This window comes from Pseudophryne corroboree, chromosome 1 (assembly GCF_028390025.1).
Source record: "Pseudophryne corroboree isolate aPseCor3 chromosome 1, aPseCor3.hap2, whole genome shotgun sequence".
NCBI classification, from domain to species: domain Eukaryota; kingdom Metazoa; phylum Chordata; class Amphibia; order Anura; family Myobatrachidae; genus Pseudophryne; species Pseudophryne corroboree.
In genome coordinates this window covers 271,317,439-271,341,296 of record NC_086444.1, presented here as the reverse complement: position 1 = coordinate 271,341,296, position 23,858 = coordinate 271,317,439, and positions in this window count along the sequence as shown.

The following is a 23,858-nucleotide window of genomic DNA, read 5'->3' as shown; positions in this document are numbered from 1 at the left end:
GGCGGGAGTCCATACATCTACCCAGTGGGCTGTCACAGTCATATAGTCCTGAGCCTGCCCTGCTCCACTTGTCCACATGTCCGTGGTTAAGTGGACATTGGGTACAACTGCATTTTTTAGGACACTGGTGAGTCTTTTTCTGAGGTCTGTGTACATTTTTGGTATCGCCTGCCTAGAGAAATGGAACATAGATGGTATTTGGTACCGGGGACACAGTACCTCCAATAAGTCTCTAGTTGGCTCTGCAGTAATGATGGATACCGGAACCACGTTTCTCACCGCCCAGGATGCCAAGGCCTCAGTTATCCGCTTTGCAGCAGGATGACTGCTGTGATATTTCATCTTCCTCGCAAAGGACTGTTGGACAGTCAATTGCTTGGTGGAAGTAGTAAAAGTGGTCTTACAAGTACGACTTCCCCTCTGGGATGACCATCGACTCCCAGCAGCAACAACAGCAGCGCCAGCAGCAGTAGGCGTTACACGCAAGGATGCATCGGAGGAATCCCAGGCAGGAGAGGACTCGTCAGAATTGCCAGTGACATGGCCTGCAGGACTATTGGCATTCCAGGGGAAGGAGGAAATTGACACTGAGGGAGTTGGTGGGGTGGTTTGCGTGAGCTTGGTTACAAGAGGAAGGGATTTACTGGTCAGTGGACTGCTTCCGCTGTCGCCCAAAGTTTTTGAACTTGTCACTGACTTATGATGAATGCGCTGCAGGTGACGTATAAGGGAGGATGTTCCGAGGTGGTTAACGTCCTTACCCCTACTTATTACAGCTTGACAAAGGCAACACACGGCTTGACAAATGTTGTCCGCATTTCTGTTGAAATACTTCCACACCGAAGAGCTGATTTTTTTGGTATTTTCACCAGGCATGTCAATGGCCCTATTCCTCCCACGGACAACAGGTGTCTCCCCGGGTGCCTGACTTAAACAAACCACCTCACCATCAGAATCCTCCTGGTCAATTTCCTCCCCAGCGCCAGCAACACCCATATCCTCCTCATCCTGGTGTACTTCAACACTGACATCTTCAATCTGACTATCAGGAACTGGACTGCGGGTGCTCCTTCCAGCACTTGCAGGGGGCGTGCAAATGGTGGAAGGCGCATGCTCTTCACGTCCAGTGTTGGGAAGGACAGGCATCGCAAACGACACAATTGGACTCTCCTTGTGGATTTGTGATTTCGAAAAACGCACAGTTCTTTGCTGTGCTTTTGCCAGCTTGAGTCTTTTCATTTTTCTAGCGAGAGGCTGAGTGCTTCCATCCTCATGTGAAGCTGAACCACTAGCCATGAACATAGGCCAGGGCCTCAGCCGTTCCTTGCCACTCCGTGTGGTAAATGGCATATTGGCAAGTTTACGCTTCTCCTCCGACAATTTTATTTTAGATTTTTGAGTCCTTTTTTTACTGATATTTGGTGTTTTGGATTTTACATGCTCTGTACTATGACATTGGGCATCGGCCTTGGCAGACGACTTTGATGGCATTTCATCGTCTCGGCCATGACTAGTGGCAGCAGCTTCAGCACGAGGTGGAAGTCGATCTTGATCTTTCCCTATTTTTGGAACCTCAACATTTTTGTTCTCCATATTTTAATAGGCACAACTAAAAGGCACCTCAGGTAAACAATGGAGATGGATGGATACTAGTATACTTATGGATGGACGAGCGACTGCCGACACAGAGGTAGCTACAGCCGTGGACTACCGTACTGCGTCTGCTGCTAATATAGACTGGATGATAATGATATAAAAATAATATATATATCACTACTGCAGCCGGACAGGTATATATTATATAATGACGGACCTGCTGGACACTGTCAGCACTGCAGACTCCTAAAGTAAGCTACTAGTATCAAGAAGATAGAAAAAAAAAACACCACAGGTAGGTGGTATACAATTATGGATGGACGAGCGACTGCCGACACAGAGGTAGCTACAGCCGTGGACTACCGTACTGCGTCTGCTGCTAATATAGACTGGATGATAATGATATAAAAAATATATATATATATCACTACTGCAGCCGGACAGGTATATATTATATAATGACGGACCTGCTGGACACTGTCAGCACTGCAGACTCCTAAAGTAAGCTACTAGTATCAAGAAGATAGAAAAAAAAAAAAACACAACAGGTAGGTGGTATACAATTATGGATGGACGAGCGACTGCCGACACAGAGGTAGCTACAGCCGTGGACTACCGTACTGCGTCTGCTGCTAATATAGACTGGATGATAATGATATAAAAAATATATATATATCACTACTGCAGCCGGACAGGTATATATTATATAATGACGGACCTGCTGGACACTGTCAGCACTGCAGACTCCTAAAGTAAGCTACTAGTATCAAGAAGATAGAAAGAAAAAAAAACACAACAGGTAGGTGGTATACAATTATGGATGGACGAGCGACTGCCGACACAGAGGTAGCTACAGCCGTGGACTACTGTACTGCGTCTGCTGCTAATATAGACTGGATGATAATGATATAAAAAATATATATATATCACTACTGCAGCCGGACAGGTATATACAGGTTGAGTATCCCTTATCCAAAATGCTTGGGACCAGAGGTATTTTGGATATGGGATTTTTCCGTATTTTGGAATAATTGCATACCACAATGAGATATCATGGTGATGGGACCTAAATCTAAGCACAGAATGCATTTATGTTACATATACATCTTATACACACAGCCTGAAGGTAATTTTAGCCAATATTTTTTATAACTTTGTGCATTAAACAAAGTGTGTCTACATTCACACAATTCATTTATGTTTCATATACAACTTATACACACAGTCTGAAGGTCACTTAATACAATATTTTTAATAACTTTGTGTATTAAACAAAGTTTGTGTACATTGAGACATCAGAAAACAAAGGTTTCACTATCTCACTCTCACTCAAAAAAGTCCGTATTTCGGAATATTCCGTATTTCGGAATATTTGGATATGGGATACTCAACCTGTATTATATAATGACGGACCTGCTGGACACTGTCAGCACTGCAGACTCCTAAAGTTAACTACTAGTATGAAGAAGATAGAAAGAAAAAAAAACCACCACAGGTAGGTATACAATTACGGACGAGCGACTGCCGACACAGAGGTAGCTACAGCCGTGGACTACCGTACTGCTTCTGCTGCTAGTATAGACTGGATGATAATGATATAAAAAATATATATATATCACTACTGCAGGACAGGTATATATTATATAATGACGGACCTGCTGGACACTGTCAGCAGAATGCGTTTATAGAATAAAAACACCACACGACGAGTGTTTAACTTTTTCAGGCAGACAATCACAATATACTGGTGGTCACTGGTCACTGGTCAGTCACACTGGCAGTGGCACTCTGGCAGCAAAAGTGTGCACTGTTAAATATATGTACTCCTGCTATAACTGCTCCCCAGTCTCTCCCACAATTAAGCTGTGTGAGCAGTGAGCACTCAGCACAGTCAGATATACATAGATGATGCAGCACACTGAGGCTGAGCACAGATATGGTATACTGTGTCACTGTGTATCGTTTTTTTTCAGGCAGAGAACGGATTATATTAAATAATAATAAAACTGCACTGGTGGTCACTGGTCAGTCACTAGTAAACTCTGCACTCTCTGAGTACTCCTAAGCTCCAGTAAATCAAGTGTCTCACTCTCACTATCTATTTCTATTCTAAACGGAGAGGACGCCAGCCACGTCCTCTCCCTATCAATCTCAATGCACGTGTGAAATTGGCGGCGACGCGCGGCTCCTTATATAGAATCCGAGTCTTGCGATAGAATACGAGCCTCGCGAGAATCCGACAGCGGGATGATGACGTTCGGGCGCGCTCGGGTTAGCCGAGCAAGGCGGGAAGATCCGAGTCTGCCTCGGACCCGTGTAAAAAGTGTGAAGTTCGGGGGGGTTCGGTTTCCGAGAAACCGAACCCGCTCATCACTAGTATTAAACAAAGTTATGTGCATTGAACCATCAGAAAACAAAGGTTTCACTATCTCACACTCACTCAAAAAATTTAGTGTTTCGGAATATTCCGTATTTCGTAATATTTGGATATGGGATACTCAACCTGTACTCCAAGAGCAGTTATCACTCAGCTCTTAGCACTATAATCTTTGGATATTGACAGGACAACTATCTAGTTACTCAATCCAATAGATTGACCATAGTTTCACCAATATCTTATACTTAGATTACTGGATAATTATCCTAGAGCATTCAGATCCGTAACAAGATATAACTAAACTGAATCATTTAAGACACAACACAGGTAGTGAGCCTTGGTTTTAAAATTAACTTTATTAAGTATTTCATTCACTGTGTGTAGTTTGTGTATTATTTTGTAACATTTGACGTACTGTACTGTTCTATTTCGTGTTTGGACAATCTTAATGTATCTATTAAAAGTAAAATTTTAATATTATCTTATGTGCGCCAACAAAGAGACATTCTTTCCTTTCCCTTCTTTTTTGTACAATTTAATTGTTTCTGGCTGCACCCCCGAATATCCAGCCACAAGGGATTGATTCATTGACAGATATTAATCGGGGTCTTTTCCTTTAACTAGATATTACTAATTGTTCAGCTTGTGCAGAGCATACCCTATCTCCCTTTCCCCTTTATGTTCAGTTCCGACTTCATCAAGATCTATAAAGAAGAAAATTCACTTCACTGACTGTATGATAGAACACTGTTCTGGATTTGTATTGATTTGTATTGATTACCGAAGTTAAGTGCCAATTACCATTATGTGGGGGTATTCAATTAGTGCTGTTTTTTTGCCTAGGTGAAAAAACTGCACTTTTCGCTATTTTCCCATTCGCGCTATTCAATAGAAGGGGACTTTTTTTCACCTAGGTGAAAAATTCAGCAGCAGCGATAAATATGTGGATCAGCAAATCCACGTATTTTCGCACCTGCGCTGGCGAAAATGCGGATTTTGAGGCATTTTTCGACAATGCCTTTTCACTAAAAAAAAGTAGTGAAAAGGCATTGGCAAAAATACCTGACCCCATAAATAGAAAAACATATTTCTTACCCAAACTCTTAGATTACGGTTTCATCTCACATTTCCCATGAAACTCTGTAATATTTTTGACCATCTTGCCTTCACCGACCTAATATACTGTACATTGGGCCTACTTCATGTTTGCAGGCTTAGGAACTGCTAAACTTAGCAAGTGAAAATGCTGCCTAGAAAGGATGATAGACGCCCACCGGACCCATCGCAAATTCATTCACAACTCTGTGCACATACGCAGACTATATGCAAGAAAGAGGAACATCAACTGCTAGGTTTGCCCTATGGTTATACTGACTGGCCGTGCCAGTAGAGGCGCTGATGCCAGGTTTCTCTACGTGCTGTACATGATCAAAGCTGATGTCATATACAGTATACTCTCCGAAAATGGCCGTGACACGTCTGCAATTTTGCTGCCACTCCCCATCGCCTCCCTCAGACGGTCCCTTCTTGTCAATCAATCTACAATAAAAATCTTAATGCGAGCGCGATCGCAAAAGCACCTTGACACATGCACAGTGCGATCACTGCGCATGCTCAGTCTGCCGATAATTGCTGCATGAACATCAGCCATTGCATACAGACATGAAATAAGCCCATTGTTTCTTTACACCAACTATTGGATCATCTCAGTCCACTTTCATTCCCAAACTGGACAGAGATTGCTTTGACAATGGTGGTCAATGATTACATCACTGCTAATTCTAAAGGGGGGTACACACGGAGAGATCCGTGCTTAAAATCTAAGCAATCTTGCTAGATTGCTTAGATTTTAAGCACGGATCTGCCGTGTGTATACCCCCCAGCGATAGCGATGCGCGGCCCCGCGCATCGCTATCGCCGATGCTAGATTGAGCTGCATGCAGGCTCAATCTAGCGGGTCGCTCACTTCACCGTTGTGTGAAGTGAGCGGCCCCCCGTCGGCTTTCCCCCTCGCTCAGCACATCGCGCTGTGCTGAGCGGGGTGAGAGATGTGTGCTGAGCGGTCTGTGCTAAGATCGCTCAGCACACATCTCTCCCGTGAGTACCCCCCTTAAAAGTCACTCTCTGCTCATACGGTGCACTTCTTCATTGTCTTATTCTGGCTCTCATCCCACCTATTAATTCCCTCATTCATTGTTTCAATGACCAGATGTATCTCTTCTTTCTTATCATCTGTGCTGCCTGCGTTACTGAATGTCTTTGCCATTTCATCTTGAATGGTCTTACCACATCAACTCAATTTTACAAATACTGAGCAAATAATATTCCCAGCAGCCAATAGTGATACCAACTTGACCACTGCATTCTGGTAACAACAACAAACCCTACCCCTCAAGCTCGCAGTGAACTGACACCTAGGAAGTTCCACACATCAAATTTGTATCTAAACCCTTTCACAGACCAATCAGAAAGACAGAAACGTTGCCAGAATATGCAAGTATCTCACACGAGACACTGCAAAAATAATAATTCATATACTTAAAATCTCCCACATTGGCTATTGCAATTCTGTCCTAACTGGTCTTCCGCTAACCAGACTTTCACTCATATCTATTTTAGATGCCTCTTCTAGACCATTTTTCCTTATAAAACATAACTAACAAAACTGCACCAACACACAGTGCCAGATTAAGGACCTCATGGGCCTGGAGCTGAAATTTGTGAAGGGCCTACTGTATGCCACCACATGCGGTGTGACTAGCACGACGTGTGTGACTACTGAAATGGGGGTGTAATCAGTGCTGTATATACAGTGATCGCGCTGAGTCCAAAAAAAGTGGGTCCCAGGGACCCCTCACTTTTAAAAATTGGGGTCCTACCTGTCCTTTTCTGGGTCCCATCGGAATGAAGGTTTTTATTAATCTTATTATAAAAATATAAAAAACACAGAATTGATTTGGACACTACAAAGTGTTGAAAGGGGGAGGATGGGGTGACAATGCTGCCGGGCTGTGTAGCATACAGGACACTGCACCAGAGCTGTAACTAGACATTTTGGTGCCCTAAGGCAGAAAGCGATTTGGTGCTCCCCTTCGTCACTGCTAACGCATGGACAGAGGCGTAGCACAATGATAGTGGCAATTCACATTACACCACACAGTAGTGCAGCTTATACACATTGCACCAGGTAGAACCTCCTATACACACTGCGTCAGGTAGAGCACGTTATACATATTGCGCCATATAGAGCACGTTCTACACTTTGCGCCAGGTAGAGCACTTATACACATTGCACCAGGCAGAGCATCTTATACTCTTTGCGCAAGGCAGAGCACCTTATACTCTTTGCACCAGGCAGAGCACGTTATATTCTTTGCGCCAGGCAGAGCACGTTATACACTTTGCGCCAGGCAGAGCACGTTATACACTTTGCACCAGGCAGAGCACATTATACACATTGCGGCAGGTAGAGTACAGAGACATTGCGCCAGGTATAGCACTGAGACACATTGCACCAGGTAGAGCACTGAGACACATTGCACTGAGACACACTGCACCAGGTAGAGCTCTGAGACACATTGCAGTAACCTCCTCGGACCTCCTTCTGCCCCCCCCCCCCCCCAGCGTCGCAGACACCCCTTACAGCAAGCCCATCCACCAACCCACACAGAGCCTGCTGCAGCCCGGGCACAAATGCCGCCGGGAGGGGGGGCGGACACCAGGCCGGGGACACAGGGCAGATGCAGAGCGGCACTCACCGTTGTGGAGGAGGACGCTGTGCTGGGTGGGCGGGGCCAGTCTCTTGGTTCTGGCGGCGGAGACAGGGTCAGCGAGCAGCGGGGAGGTGGTGGAGCAGTGTTGGGTGAGCGGGGCCAGTCTGCCAGCGCTGCAGAACAGATTCATGGTGCTGGCGGAGGAGCCCAGCCCAGGTCAGCGCCGCAGTGAGGGGGATTCAAACCATGCCGGACTGGCGGGAGACACCGCTTGCTGTGATTGACTGTTCCTCCCCGCTGTCCCTGTCTCCGCCACCGCTACAGGAGGTGATTAGCTGAGGAAACAGCCAATCACCTCCTGTGTCCTCCAACTGGCTAGCGCGATGCCACACAGATCCAGATGAGCGCGTCCTGTGCGACCGCTCATCTTCTAAACGTGGGTCCCAGGTCGCTGTTTCTGAGTAAAATACGCGCCATAGCTCGTTTTTGCGATCACTGATATAATAGAACAGTAGTGTACATTATTCACATTACCCAGTAGTTCCCTTATACAAGTTAGGCAAGACCACAGAGCCCCTTATACACATTTCGCAACAGTAGAGCCCCTTCTTCTCATTCCTTCTCTTATCATCTTTCCTCCTCATCATCATTCTACCATGCACTTTGTAATATACCTGATATACACATTCCCTTGCTCCAGCTCCTCTGCAGTCTTCCGATGGCCAGGACTCAGAGCCGGAGGACAGACTGGCCAAACGCAAGTATTACAGGGACGCCACCCACCCACCAGCAACACACCAGCAGACCTTCAGAGCCCACCAGAGCTAGCCCCCTGCTGCAATGGAGCTGGAGGATGGAGCCAGAAGACAGAGCAGCATTACTGCGTGATGAGGGAGGCATCTCGCGATCCACTCCCACCCAGCGGAGTGCAGAAGTCTCCTTCCTTGAGACAGCTAGACAAACGCCGGCATCACAGGGACCGCCACTGCCAGACTAGGGATCCGGACATGGTGCACCGCCTCAAACGGCACCCCCTACCACCGCAAGCGCAGGTATAGGTCGCGGAGACAAGCTAAACGCGGTAGGCGGGACACAGGGAGAAGGACAGACAGACACACAAGGAGATCAAGGGGGAAATGTGGTCGGTTGCGCCCACAGAGCAGAATTGCGCACTACCCTAGTTACATATTTTATATATATATATATATATATATATATATATATACACAGAACCACTTTACCCGGCACTCCTGTGGCTTCCCTCCATAGTAAAAGCTGCTCCTGTGCCCTCTTAAACGAGAGTGAGTCCTCCCGTACATAGAACCTCCATGGAGGTTCTATATATATATATATATATATATATATATATACATATATATATATATATACAGAACAGAAAAATCTGCGGCACTCAGGGACTGATGAAAAGTCAGTGTATTAAACAAAACATAACATCCATCGACGTTTCGGGGAATTTAACCCCTTTCTCAAGATGTAAGAATTCTTACATCTTGAGAAAGGGGTTAAATTCCCCGAAACGTCGATGGATGTTATGTTTTGTTTAATACACTGACTTTTCATCAGTCCCTGAGTGCCGCAGTTTTTTCTGTTCTGTATCCATACCTCTCTGAGGGCACCGGGGCATTTCATCATCCAAGGGAGTGCCGGGCTGTTTGTGCAAATATATATATATATATATATACACACACACACACACACACAAGAAAAGTTTCCCCCGACACTCCGGACTTACGTGTATCTGGCTCTGGTGCCCTCCTCACGGGTACTCGGCCTGCATAGACAACTCCTCCATGGCAAGCCATAGGTGGCACTTAGAGACTTACAAACACTGGTTTAGTGCATAAAACCCTGCAGGGTGCGCTATTTATTTTGTGACGTTTTGGGGTAACATTTCCCTGCCTCAACCCCAAAACGTTATGAAATAAATAGCACACCCTGCGGGGTTTTATGCACTAAACCAGTGTTTGTAAGTACAGTACTACACACACATAGTTATATATACACATATAAATGTGTGTTTTTATATATATATATATATATATATATCTCCGTGAGTGTAGTGTATATATGTGCACAGTATATAGATATATATATACATATATATATATATATATATATAATGTATTTCATTGTAGTGTCACTTGCCCCCATTATATATATTTATTTACGTTGTACCCTCATCCCCTATATATTTAGGTTTTGCTTCCTGACCCCCTTTAAATTACACTTGTGGCCCTGTTCCTCCAAATATGTTTATTTAACTTATGCCCACAATCGTCCCTTTATATATTTATATCATTTGACCTTGCTGTTCCCCCCTTTATAATATAATCATTTAACTTAAGCCCCCTATTCTCTTACACAATATATGTATTAAAGTTGACACCACCCCACCACCTACCTTGATCTTCTGCTGTCCAGTTACATTTACAGACACACAAGACAGGGTAAAAGGTAAATAGGCTTATCACTGCCAGCAAGGCCAGTCAGTGCCACATCGGATTCGGGGGCGGAGCCTTGGCTGGGTCCGGGGGCGGAGCCTCGACCGGGTCCGGGGGCGGAGCTACGGCCGGTGTCAGGAAGAATAAGAGGACAGTTTTGGACAGGCACTGAGCTGGTCGGGACTTCAGCCAGCCGATTTGGGGTGGAGGAAACTGGGCAATCTGGAGGTGAGTGAGCTGCTGGTGATGACAGGATTTTTTTTTCCTGTCAACACTGGCTGCAATGGAGGGATCCTGTGGGCCTATTTTCATTGGGGGGCCTGGAGCTGCAGCTCCATCCGCCCCATTGTTAATCCGGCCCTGCCAACACACGTTTTCCCATGTCTTCAAATATCTCCCAACTTGAACCCTCTGCTCTGTACACTACAATTTCTGGTTACAGGACTATTTTGAGATTGAATCCACTCTATAAAATTCACTCTCTCATAAAACAAGACTTACCTGTCCAGCAAATGTAAAAAATTCTGGAACCATTTTCTTGGCCTCCACAACTTATTGTAACGGACTACAACGTATTGTAACGGATTCCACTTCTACAAAGTACATTAAAAGCTTAGATTTATTCTCATTTTATACTCAAATCCTTCTCTGATTCCAAAACTAACATTACAATGTAACTAGTTCATATAAAACCACTCAACAAACTTTATCTTTGCAATCTGGTTGTACCATTGTACAATTTGTGCTTGTAATTAGATATAAACTGTATTTTGAATAATGGGCTTTTGACAATTTGGATAAAAGGAGTCAGGATTTTGTTTTATATAGGGGAGCATTTGTTTGAAAAGACCCTCACATCATTACTTTGTGATGTCAAAGGAGAACACTGTCCATCTTCAATGGATGCTCTGTATTTTCAAGGACCATGAAGATAAGAAGTCTGGAAGAAAGATTAGTTTTGTTCTTGCTCCACTTACTTTTAGTAACTTTCATCTATGTGAAATATATTTAAAGTGTGATGGTTATAGGTCATATTTACCAAACTTTCAAAAAGCATTTTAGGGAAATTATGACATGCGGCGTTGAAGAGGTCGTGTACTGCTCTGTCTGAGAGGTGTGTCATAAAAATGACTTGTGTTCCAAATGTATATAATGTATATTTTTATATAACACAGTGCTTATGCTTATTTTCAAAGTTATAGAACAGACAGATAATGAGATTAAATTGTTAATACGATCTCCAAAAATCACTGTAAATCAGAGGTTCCTAAACACAGCACTCAATGCACCCTAACAGTCCAGGTTTTAAGTGTATCCATGCTTGACCACAGGTGACTTAATTAGTACTTCAGTCAATTTGATTTAACCATCTTAGCTGAGCCATGATATCTTTAAAATCTGGACTGTTAGGGTGCCTTGAGAACAGCGTTTTTTGAACCTCTGCTGTAAATCATCACACATTCTTGGGCGCATGGCTGGTCATATAGCCATTAACGTGTTTGAGAGCATTGACGATTTTCTTGTAGCACATAGATTCCTGATTCTTCTCCCCAGTGTTCCCTCCATAGTGGTCAGTGAATGATGATGTCATCAATGTGTTTCTCCCTCTCAGCTCAGCCTCAGGGAGATTACTATATTCTCCAAGGAGTCAGGGAGATCGCAAATTAGTTTATTAGTTGCTATGGGTTACAGTGCAATTTTAACATTTTTTTGTAACATTTATCTTTCTAATGTTCTAGAGTTAATGCTAATCCCTTTATTTGGTAAAGCAAATTTTTAAATCAGAAATATTGTTTTGTTTTCCTTCCTAAATGTATATCCCATAAAGAATATAGCGGCACGTATCAAAGCTTTTCACTAAATAACTTGGCAGGTTATTACACTGAATGGCTTCATATGAAGATTAATTATTGATTTACAAAGGCAGGTGCTAGTTGCATTTGATTAGTCTGATATTTGGAGCATAGCACACATTCTGTAGTAGCGGACATCATTGATAATAAGAAAATATGAATGTTGTATTAACCTTTAGTCCTCAAAGGAAATATTTATAAGGCATAAAAATACATTACAGGGACTTTGGTGCATTTTCTTTTGAGGTTCTCAAATCTGCAATCATTTAGGCACTGCCATAGGTTAGTACTAGGAGATTATTTAGAAAAAAATACTTATTTTTTCATATTATGTTTTATATCAGATGCACTATTATAACAAATTGGCTATAAACTTTGTTTTTTATTGTGATGTTTTTAAAACCAGAATCTATTCTGTATTGCAGTTCAGGTTAGATGTTCGGATTGGCTTAATGTTTTCCAAGACTTCCTCTACAAATTGTACTCCACAGAGGAAGGGAAAGACTGGGGCAATTTAAAAGAGGAGGGGGCACATGTGCAGACTCTGTTCGGGCCCTCTCCTTTTGTATGATGCACCTTACCAGAATCTACTGCACATGCAGTGTTGGCATTGGGGTCGGTGACACCTGGTACGGCTAAGAGATAAGGGGGGTCTTTATGTAAATAAGGCATCGCCTCGCAAGAGCCTTGCTAACATCACTAAAGGCGGCATGGCTTTGTGCGGGCTGCCCCCGCAGACCCTTTCAGCACTGCCGACTCCTTCTTAATGTTAGGTGCCGAGTGCTGCAGGTTAATTTCCTACTGCAGCACCTGCCTCCTATCACTCATATATAATGCAGTCAACACTAATGCAATTGGGTGTACTATTAAGTATTATTAAGTATGGGTGCCTGCATTATATATCAGTTCCCCATGAGTAGTTTAGGCAATGAGGCTTGCTACAATCAGTAAGCCAGGGTCACTCATATACAATGCAGTCAGAGAGTGAGGGTATAATAATGGGGTATGGGGACTTGCTACATTGAGTGGGGGGAGCACTAATCTAAAATGCAGTAACTGAGTGGTGTAATAATGGAAATTAGAGGTGAGGGGACTGGGTGCAATCAGTGAAGGGAGAAAGTAATTTACTGTAATATACTATAAGGCGTAAAAACAAATAATAATGTAAGGGGAATAAATCAGAAATGAAAATATAGTGCTACAGATTGTTCGAGGGAGGGGGTATCTTTTTTAGGGCCCCATGACATCTAAATCCACCCTTTGGTTACAGCAGAGGGTGATGAGAAGAGCCAGTGGGTGGACATGAGCTGTCTGAATACTGAGAATCAGTGATTATATGGAGCTGCAGTAGCCTCTTGTACTCTACTGTCCCATTATTATTATTATTTTCGTCATACCTGGCAGCATGGATATCAAGGGTTGCTTCTACCATGGAAATTTCTACCAGACCAGTCTGCTGTTCCTCCACCACCTGGCACCGGGAATGGTCACCAGATTGTGACATCAGATTCCCAGCACCCAAAGACTGACGCTTATTGACAGAGAGGAAGCGGGGGGCTGGAAAATAAGGAGGAAAGGGGTGGAGTTAAGAGTAGAAGGCAGAGCAGGCCCCATCTCCTCTCCCTCCAGACAGGCTTGGACTGCAGACAGCAACGTTTTCCTTTGGCATTTCTGAGTGTGGGGAACTGGCAGCGGGTATGACTCATTGTAATGCCACCGGCGATGGGCCCCTTCATTGTGGTGGGCCCCTGTGCAATGTACTGGCTGCACTGCGCTAGTTCTGCCACTGACTAGGATACTGTATTGCATATTGTCACTAGGATTGCATATTGTCACTAGGATGCTATAACTAGGATTCTACCTGGACAGATACGCTCTGTACTACAGGGCGATCCTGGGCGATCCCAGCCATGCCTGCGGGGTCGAACATGATTGAATGTGCAGCACATTCAATCTGGAGGAGCCAATGCTCACGGGAATGCGTATCGGATCGGATTGGATCGGAAACACCTCCAAAATGCCCGATTTCATCCGATATATCAGGCCGAATACCCGAAATCAGATGAAATCGGGTATTATCGTCCTAGTGCAGTGATGGCTAACCTTGACAGTCCAGCTGTTGTTGAACTACACATCCCAGCATGCCCTGCATCAGTTTTACCAAGGCCAAATAGCAAAACTGTAGCAGGGCATGCTGGGATGTGTAGTTCAAAAACAGCTGGAGTGTCAAGGTTAGCCATCACTGTCCTAGTGTATGGGGCCCTTAACAGTGGAATAACATCTTATACTCTATCTAGCCACGTAAAGTGTATAATAATGAAAGCAGTGTTTTTTAACCACTGTGCCGTGGCAGTCTCCAGGTGTGCCGCCATAGAAGCAGAGCCAGGTCTGTCAGTGTTTTGTCGCTACTGAGGCCCTGGAATGATCAATACTGGTGGGTTATGTGGTTGCAGAGCCATTTCTATTTTTGGGCCCGGGCAGTGTTGGGCTCTTCTGGCTTTCTCAGATGTGGCTCAGGTGTTACCTGTGGAGAAGCTGTGACATGACATCCTAGGACACGCAACTGCACCATGCATCACCATTATATTTGAGTGTGCCCTGGCAATATTTAGATCTTGTTCATTGTGCTGCGAGTTGTAAAAGGTTGACAATCTCTGAATTAAAGCAACGTATACAGCAGGCCTGGCCAACCTGTGGCTCTCCAGATGTTGTGAAACTACACATCCCAGAATGCCCTGCCAGAGTTTTAGCATTCCCTAATAGAAAAACTGTGGCAAAGCATGATGGGACTTGTAGTTTTACAACAGCTGGAGAGCCACAGGTTGGCCAGGCCTGGTATACAGCTATACATAAGCTTGACAAAACTTTACTTGAATTCCTGAGGTTCATAATGTACCACCTTCTTGTTGGTATTTACTGTGTAATATGACCAAATTATTAACAATTATATGAAGGCCAGTCTTAGGATGCACAGCAATTTTTAATCACTATCTTTATTTCTCGCACACACCCTTCTAACTGTACATTTTTATTTATTTTTTTTATTAATTTTCAAATGTTATGTATTAATAAAGTTATGTTTTAATGACTTTCCTTTTCCTCTACCTAATATACAGTATATTGCTTTACCTAAATGTCAGTGGTAGAACCCCTTCTTGAGATACAAGAACTCTCACTGCTCATACTACACTATAGGGGTTATTTTCATCATTTCACAGCAGGTCTGTGGGTTACAGCTCCCAGCTCCACTTCTGGGAAAAATGCAACAATGTAATTTGTGTGACAAACTGCAGAGAATAACCCTTTCTGTGACTTTTGTACAGGGATCACACAACCTCTATTCATAGGGCTGAATTCACTTAGGGGAGAAGTTCTCGCCCTGCAAAGAAGTGCAAGTATATTTTGCACTTACGGTCAGGGCCATCTTAACAGCAGTGTAGGCCCCTGGGCACAGAAATGCAATGGGCCCCTACCCATCCTTTAGCGGTAGGGGTGGGGCGTGCTATCAGCAGCAGCAGTTTTGAAGTCCCACGGACGGTAGGGGATGTTCTATGTTCCATTCATGAAGCATGTATTACCTGGAGTAGTAATTTCTGCTAATTACTCCTTTAATTACTCCTTTACTGCACAGATGGTCGGAGATGGGGCAGGAGGATGAACACTACACTGTAGAAGGGGGCATTGGACTGAATGAAGGGGCCCCGGTACATGACTTCCAGGGTGATAAGGGGTGTTTAATACGTAGGGGAGGGGTGGATAGTGGAGTGGGCTTAATATTCATCATTTTCCGGTGGGAGGGAAGCTTGCTTGACTGCAGATATCTCAAGTTCCTGGAAATAGATTTCTTAGCTTTGGGATAAAAAACTAGGGAGTCCCAGATTTCAGGAGGTACTGGGGACTTGGGGATCAGAGTTCAGGAGACAGAGCAATTCACGGATGAAAATATAAAACTGCTTATTAGGCATGTGGAGCTGGAGCAGAAACCAGCTGTTTGAAGGCTATCTCTGGTTCTGGGCATAGTAGAGACAAGCTGCCAGTATCCACCAAAAGAGGAGAGCCCCAGCTTTTGTAATATACCCTCAGAAAAACTCTAAGTCAGACAGAACCTGAAATAGCTGGCTGGGAAGAGCAATTAACAGGCTTGGATGGGGACCACTGCTTTGAAGTCGGATATCTCCGGTTCCCCGGGGCCGATTTTCAAAAATCTGGTACCTCTGGAAAGAGGGGACCCTCATCTATCATTCAAGGGCCCTTATACTCCTGGGGCCCTTGGGCAAGTGCCCATTGAGCCCATACGAAAAGACGGCCCTGCTTACGGTATCATTGGATTCACAGATAATTTCTTGCAATACACTATATACATAGAAACATTGATTTTTACTGCAGCCATTGGGGTTAGTTTAGGGGTATGGGTTAGGGTTAGGGCCAGCAACAAAAATCTTGGGGCCCACTACACTGATATTTCTGGGGCCCCCTCAACCTCCCTTAACTTGGCAGAGGGAATCTTTTAAAAAAAAATATATGAAGGCCAGTCAGAGAGCCCGGCAGGTGGTTTTCATACTGGGCTACCCGGATCTTCGGTGGTGGCAGCAGGGGCATAGAGAAAAGCCCAAGCACAGCGACATGCATAATGATGGCAATACAGTATGGACCACAGGGACTGGATAAAGGGATGGGGTAAAAGGAGTGGGGAGGGCTTAGGTGGCCTGTTAATTGTTTTCCTGCTTAAATTGAGCAGCTGGAGCATACACTTTATAAAACAATATTGGCACTGTGGCCCCATTTTTTCTGTCCTTAATACTTGGTCCCCGCCTGAACCTCGGGGCCCTGCACAAGTGTCCCCTTTGTCCCCCCTGTCACCGTGCCTGTTCAAGCGTTACCTATGGTGAAGCTGTGACATGACATCCTAGGGCACGCAACTGCACCATGCATCACCATTATATTTGAGCGTGCCTTGGCAATATTTAAATCTTGTTTAGTGTGCTGCGAGTTGTAAAAGGTTAATATCTCTGTGCTACAGTGTCATCACCATGTTGTTATAAAAACGCCTCAAAAACTCCAAAAGACGTGCATTGGTGGAGGGGCTACTGGAGGGGCCCGGTAGGGGCCCTGTAGGCCCCTACCGGGCTACCCTCTCCAGTATGCCCTTGCGGTAGCCAATGGAATGGGCGCCATCTTCCCAGTGATCTCTTCTGGAAGATGGCGCCGCACATACTATGCAAAGACTCTGGCACAGCTCCTGATTGGCTGCCGGTCCACGATCTCTGATTGGCTCACAAATTGGTGCCTGATTTAAGATACCCGCACCTCCGCTGGAGACCAGACTGAGGAGCAGGATAAGCACGCGCTGTTCTCTCCTGCCCTCGCTGCAAGCAAGGTGGTCGGGCCGCTAAAGGACCACAAAAGGATGCGGTAGGGGAGGCATGCGGCCCGCGGGTGTGACGCCCCTGCCCTAGAGTATCAGAATTAGTTTCATGGCACCCCTAGGCCAAAGTTTCTTATTGAGAAATTCAGAAAAAAATACAAAATGAAGTCAATTGTGTCTATAATATGTCATCCTTAGGTTCAGTTATTTGGTAAGGGACTGGTTTTACCAATTTAATTAAGTATAAATAATTTGAATTGGTCCTGGACCACCAAACTATGGCACTACTGCAAGTTCCCCTAACACCCCCCCCCCCCCCCCTCCTTTCCCGAGGCAATCCAGGGTTTCACTGGCCCCATTTTGGAAACTACTGCCATAAAATATTTTTTTTATTTTTTAACTACATGTAATACACCTTAAATCTCAGTTCCTATAAGGTTTTAAATCCTTGTATACAGGAAACTACACATATTTAAAAATCCTTCACCAGGCACAAGTAGTCATTCAGGTGCATTGGGTATGGTTGACCGGCAGCCGGGATCCTGGTGGTCAGCATACCAACATTGGGATCCCTGGTTGCCAGAATGCCGGCAGGGGGGCAAGCGAAACGAAGCTCCATGTGGGCTCGCAGCGTTCTCCACATTGCGGGCTTGGTGGCTTACTGTGCTCGCCACAGGTTCTATTCCCACTCAATGGGTGTCATGGACACCCATGAGTTGGAGTAGCCAGCATTCTGGTGGCCGGGATCCCGGCGGCAGTATGCTGACCGCCAGGATGGTGACTACATCCCATTTTGATGATTATGTGGGAGTTTTATCATTATTATCCTATTTGTATGTAAAAAGTGTTGAAAGGGGAGAGCGCTACTGTGGAGATTCCATACTGTTTCTTCAGGGAGGCTTCACTCCCTGTACCAAGATGGCTGCTGACCCAAAATACTGCACATAAGTGCGGCGCCATCTTGTCAGTGTCTTAGAGCATCACAGTGGGAGACAGTAGTTTTTCACTTAACTCCTCAGAGACCTGAGATTATCAGAGATCCACAATACTTCCAGTGATCCTAAACTGCAACCTGTTGCATACATTCATCAGGTGGGGAGCCAAATGACACCCCTCTTGTCTCAACCTCCGCTCAGTGAGAACCAGTGTGTAACAGTGATTATGTGGGATTCATATAAATATTTTATGCAATTCACAATATGAGCTTACCATCTTCGGAGTGTTGGAGAATTATTATACTTTTTTTTTTTTTTGGTCAAATATAGTTTTCTTTATAATTATTATTTTAAAATGTGACTGGACCCTCTTTTGTCATTTTCACCTCGGCTCACTTTAACATTTTTATAAAAGAGAAAATGATCTAAAAGCAATTCTAGAGTAAGACCATTTTCCTTACTGTCTAAGCTGCAGAACTAGGTGTCCTGTTAGTTGCTTTTTATTTTAACCTTGTATGCCTTACTGCCATGTTTTGCTTATCGCACAGTGTAACCTATGTAGTGCACCCAACATGGCTGCCTCACCTGGTACTCTCTTGTGTAGTATAAACAATGCATGGTTCTGAACTCTCCTAATATATTTGTCTCCCCAAATATGTGTCATTTCTTCACCCTTTGAGATAAATTATTAGTAAAAACAACTTCAAGCAAAATATATTTAAAAAATAAATGTCTATTTTTATTTTAAGTAAAATTTAGCCACTTTTTTCCTTCTTTTTCTTCTTCTTCTTCTTCTTCTTCTTTGTCTTATGATGATTATTATGATTATTTTGTAGTTATTCTTATTATTATTTACTCTGCATTCTAAAATAGGTAATTTCGGACTAAGATTGGTCCAGTAATCTTACAAACTTGTCCTATAAGAGGAACAAGATGGCGGGAGCCTCATAACTCATGAAGAGTCATCCTTCAGCACTCAGGAGAGGAAAAACCCCCTTGTGGAGGAAACCTCTGGGGACCCATGGCTGAAGGACTGCCCATCCCTCTAGGCATTAAGAGACTATGCAGAGTTTGCCCAGACCACCCGCCCACCCACTGACCTTGCCTAACCCAGTCATCCCTTCTGTCACCTCAAATCTGCTATTTTGACCTATTTACCCAGCCGGAGAAAAACGCACCTCAATGGTGAGAGAGTGAAGAAAGAGAGCAAGAGATGAATGGGAGTGAGGGGAGGGACAGTCATAACCACCATAGCATTAATTTCTGACGCTAACAGGGATTACAACTGTACAAATGTAGCCATTCTCGTCATGGCTACATCTTACCACAATTGCACCTTGTTAGGCACGACCGCACCGCGTATGTCGGGACGTCTAAAATGTGTGTGTCCCATTCACATGGATGGGAGCGGCAAATGCCGCAGCTCGGCATGGCTTGGCACAGGCGCGCATAGCTGTGCCGAGGGTGCACGTTTACCTCAGATGTAGCCATGATCAGCATGGCTACACCTCAGTGGCGTGCAGTGAGGTCAGTGGCTGGTGAGGCACTACAGCCATTAATGTCTGCCGAATCCTGCCGATGACCTCTACCGCCACCGAGCCAATGCTCGCTACTGCCCCTGAGCTGATGCCCGCTGCCAATGCCAATGGCTTACAAACTCTCCCACCATCAACTGACCCAGCCCTACGCCACTAATTTGCATCTCAGTCCAATGCCGCCAATGCCCGCTGCCTGCCTGCTCATCATACTTGTGATATATTGTACATTTTTATTGGAAAAAAAATAGTGTTTGGGACTGGGAAGGGAGTGGGAGGAGGACATGAATGCAATTTTGCTGTCCAGGGCTTCCATTAACTTAATGGAAAAGGGTCTGAATGGGTTAATAAATTTAAAAAAATGCGTAGGTCCCCCCCTACTAAATATAACCAGTCTCGGGCTCTTTGAGCCGGTCCTGGTTGTTTAAATACTGGGGGAAAATTGGACAGGGGTTCCCCATATTTAGACAAGCAGCACCGGGCTCTTAGTCCGGTCCTGGTTCCAAAAATACAGGGGACAAAAAATGTAGAGGTCCCCCGTAACTAGCACTGGGTTCCACTAGCCAGGGAGATAATGCCACAGCCGTGGGAAACATTTATGTAGGTCCCTGTGGCTGTGGCATTACCCCCCCCAACTAGTCAACCCTGGACAGGGATCCCTGGAGGAGTGGGGACCCCTTAAATCAAGGGGTCCCCCTCTCCAGGCACTCAAGGGCCAGGGTTGAAACCCGAGGCTGTCCCCCTGGGCGGTGGGTGTCGGGCTGATAGCCATAAGTGTGTCAAACAAATGAATACAAGCCCTCATTCTGAGTTGTTTGCTCGCTAGCTGCTTTTAGCAGCATTGCACACGCTAGGCCGCCGCCCTCTGGGAGTGTATCTTAGCATAGCAGAATTGCGAACGAAAGATTAGCAGAACTGCTACTAAATAATTCTTTGCAGTTTCTGAGTAGCTCCAGACCTACTCACAGATTGCGATCAGCTCAGTCCGTTTAGTTCCTGGTTTGACGTCACAAACACGCCCTGCGTTCGGCCAGCCACTCCCCCGTTTCTCCAGACACTCCCGCGTTTTTCCCTGACACGCCTGCGTTTTTAGCACACTTCCGGAAAACGCTCAGTTACCACCCAGAAACGCCCCTTTCCTGTCAATCACTCACCGATCAGCAGTGCGACTGAAAAGCGCCGCAGAATCCACAGCAAAACTGCTAAGTTTTTAGTTAAATAACTAAGCGCATGCGCCCTGCGTGCCTTGCGCATGCTCAATTTGCAACAATTCGCAGCATAGCGAAAATCGGCAACAATCGAACAACTCAGAATGACCCCCATTGTTTTTTGTTGTGGAACTACAAGTCCCAGCAAGCCTCCCCCACTTGCTGGTACTTGGAGAACCTCAAGTACCAGCATGCAGGGAAAATAACGAGCTTGTTGGTACCTGTAGTTCTACAACAACAAAAATACCCAAATAACACAACATACACTGTGAAAGTAAAAATTTATTAAAACACACTTACACACTCACACATACTTACTTACATCCCACGCCGATCACGTCCACTTGTCCATGTAGAATACAATAGGGGTATCTGTAAAAATGAAAATTATATTTACAAACTTCGTTCTAGTCCACAGGAGGGGAAAAGGAGAGAGAGAGAAACCTGGTTATGCATCTGCCTGGGAGGAAGGAGCCGGCAGGAGTCCCCGACTTGGTTATGCTGCTGCCTGGGAGGAAGGAGTCGGCAGAACACGAAGGAGAGGGGAGAGCCGCAGAGAGTCATGCTGCTGCCTGGGAGGAAGGAGCCGGCAGAACACGAAGGAAAGGGGAGAGCCGCAGAGAGAGAGAGAGTGTCCCCGATCTGGTTATGCTGCTGCCTGGGAGGACGGAGCTGGTGGAAGATGAAGGAGAAGGGAGAGCCGCACTCAGACGCTGCCACTGCTATGCACGTCCTTTGCCCTGTCAACACTGCCAGTGACAGCCGCATGCAGTCACTGTCAGTGCTGAAGCTGCTGCCCAGTGACCAATCACAGTGACAGGGGCATGCTTTAAGATAGGCTGAAAGCACATCCCTGCTGTTCTGCGGCACTTGGGCAGGTGCCGCTTCTATTACTTTTTTCAATGGGCTTTTACAGCCCTTTGCTTGGCCCCGCCCCCTGCCCGCTCCCTGCTTCCGGCCGATTACAATGCACAGCGGGAGGCACCGTTCTCAGTGCCGCACAAATGTATTTAAACAGCCATTTACAATCTAAAAAAAATTACATACTATAAAAAATATACTTATGACACAGGATATGTGTCATAAGTATCTTCTTTGTATTATTTTAATCAGGAATGACAGGGGAGGCACTGCTTTAGTCATTCTAAAAGTCTGCTGACGATTCGAATTAAGCTGCTTTTATCTTTGTCTAGTCACTAACCTTCTACCAGTGTGCTATGCCGTGCCAGGCCTCCGAGGCATATGCAAGAGACAGCAACAGCAGAGCCCTGTATAGGCAGTTGCCATTATGACATCACAGCATGACCTCACACACCCCACCAGACCGGCTAAGACTGGTTATTTCTGGTTTGAGTCCCTTGTTGTCTATTATGGAAAAAAGTTTAGAGGAAATAGCGCATAATTCTGTTCCAATCAAAATGAGGGAATACTTAGTCCTTTAGTCCATTAAATACAAGGATGTAACCCAATTTTCTTTTTATCGGTTTCTCATTCATATATGGAATCCATCGTCCGTCAAAACGAAGATCCTCAAAAGTAAAACCAGAAAACAGAAAATATAGTGTAGTATATTTGATATTTCTGGAGACACCCTCCACCAAAGAGTATAGTGATGATTATGCTGAATCCATATAACAGGTACAGCGTACCTAAACTCACATAGTGATGAGGTCACTTAGGCTCATAAAGGTATCTTTAGCTTTAACACCCAGTGTGAACCGACAAAATCAGATACTTCAACTTTGTCTTTCCCAAAACGAAAGACGTACCGTACTCACACAGGATGAAGTGGTTCAAAACACGTAGCAGTTTCCTTAGTCTTTGATACTTGTATAAGTTCCCACTTTATGATGCGGTTAAACTCAGGAAAAAAGATAAAATATATATGGTGTAGTACGTTTACAACACAGCAAGATTACACTCAAAAGGTGCACAGGATATCAATATGCATAGGTACAGCGTACCGAAACTCACACTGCAGTGGGGTACTTTAGACTTATCAAGGTATCTTTAAAACAAAGCCACCATATGTAAAAAAAAAAAAAAAACAGTGGTGAATGAACTAGAGATGAGCGCCTGAAATTTTTCGGGTTTTGTGTTTTGGTTTTGGGTTCGGTTCCGCGGCCGTGTTTTGGGTTCGAACGCGTTTTGGCAAAACCTCACCGAATTATTTTTGTCGGATTCGGGTGTGTTTTGGATTCGGGTGTTTTTTTCCAAAAACACTAAAAAACAGCTTAAATCATAGAATTTGGGGGTCATTTTGATCCCAAAGTATTATTAACCTCAAAAACCATAATTTACACTCATTTTCAGTCTATTCTGAATACCTCACACCTCACAATATTATTTTTAGTCCTAAAATTTGCACCGAGGTCGCTGTGTGAGTAAGATAAGCGACCCTAGTGGCCGACACAAACACCGGGCCCATCTAGGAGTGGCACTGCAGTGTCACGCAGGATGTCCCTTCCAAAAAACCCTCCCCAAACAGCACATGACGCAAAGAAAAAAAGAGGCGCAATGAGGTAGCTGTGTGAGTAAGATTAGCGACCCTAGTGGCCGACACAAACACCGGGCCCATCTAGGAGTGGCACTGCAGTGTCACGCAGGATGGCCCTTCCAAAAAACCCTCCCCAAACAGCACATGACGCAAAGAAAAAAAGAGGCGCAATGAGGTAGCTGACTGTGTGAGTAAGATTAGCGACCCTAGTGGCCGACACAAACACCGGGCCCATCTAGGAGTGGCACTGCAGTGTCACGCAGGATGGCCCTTCCAAAAAACCCTCCCCAAACAGCACATGACGCAAAGAAAAAAAG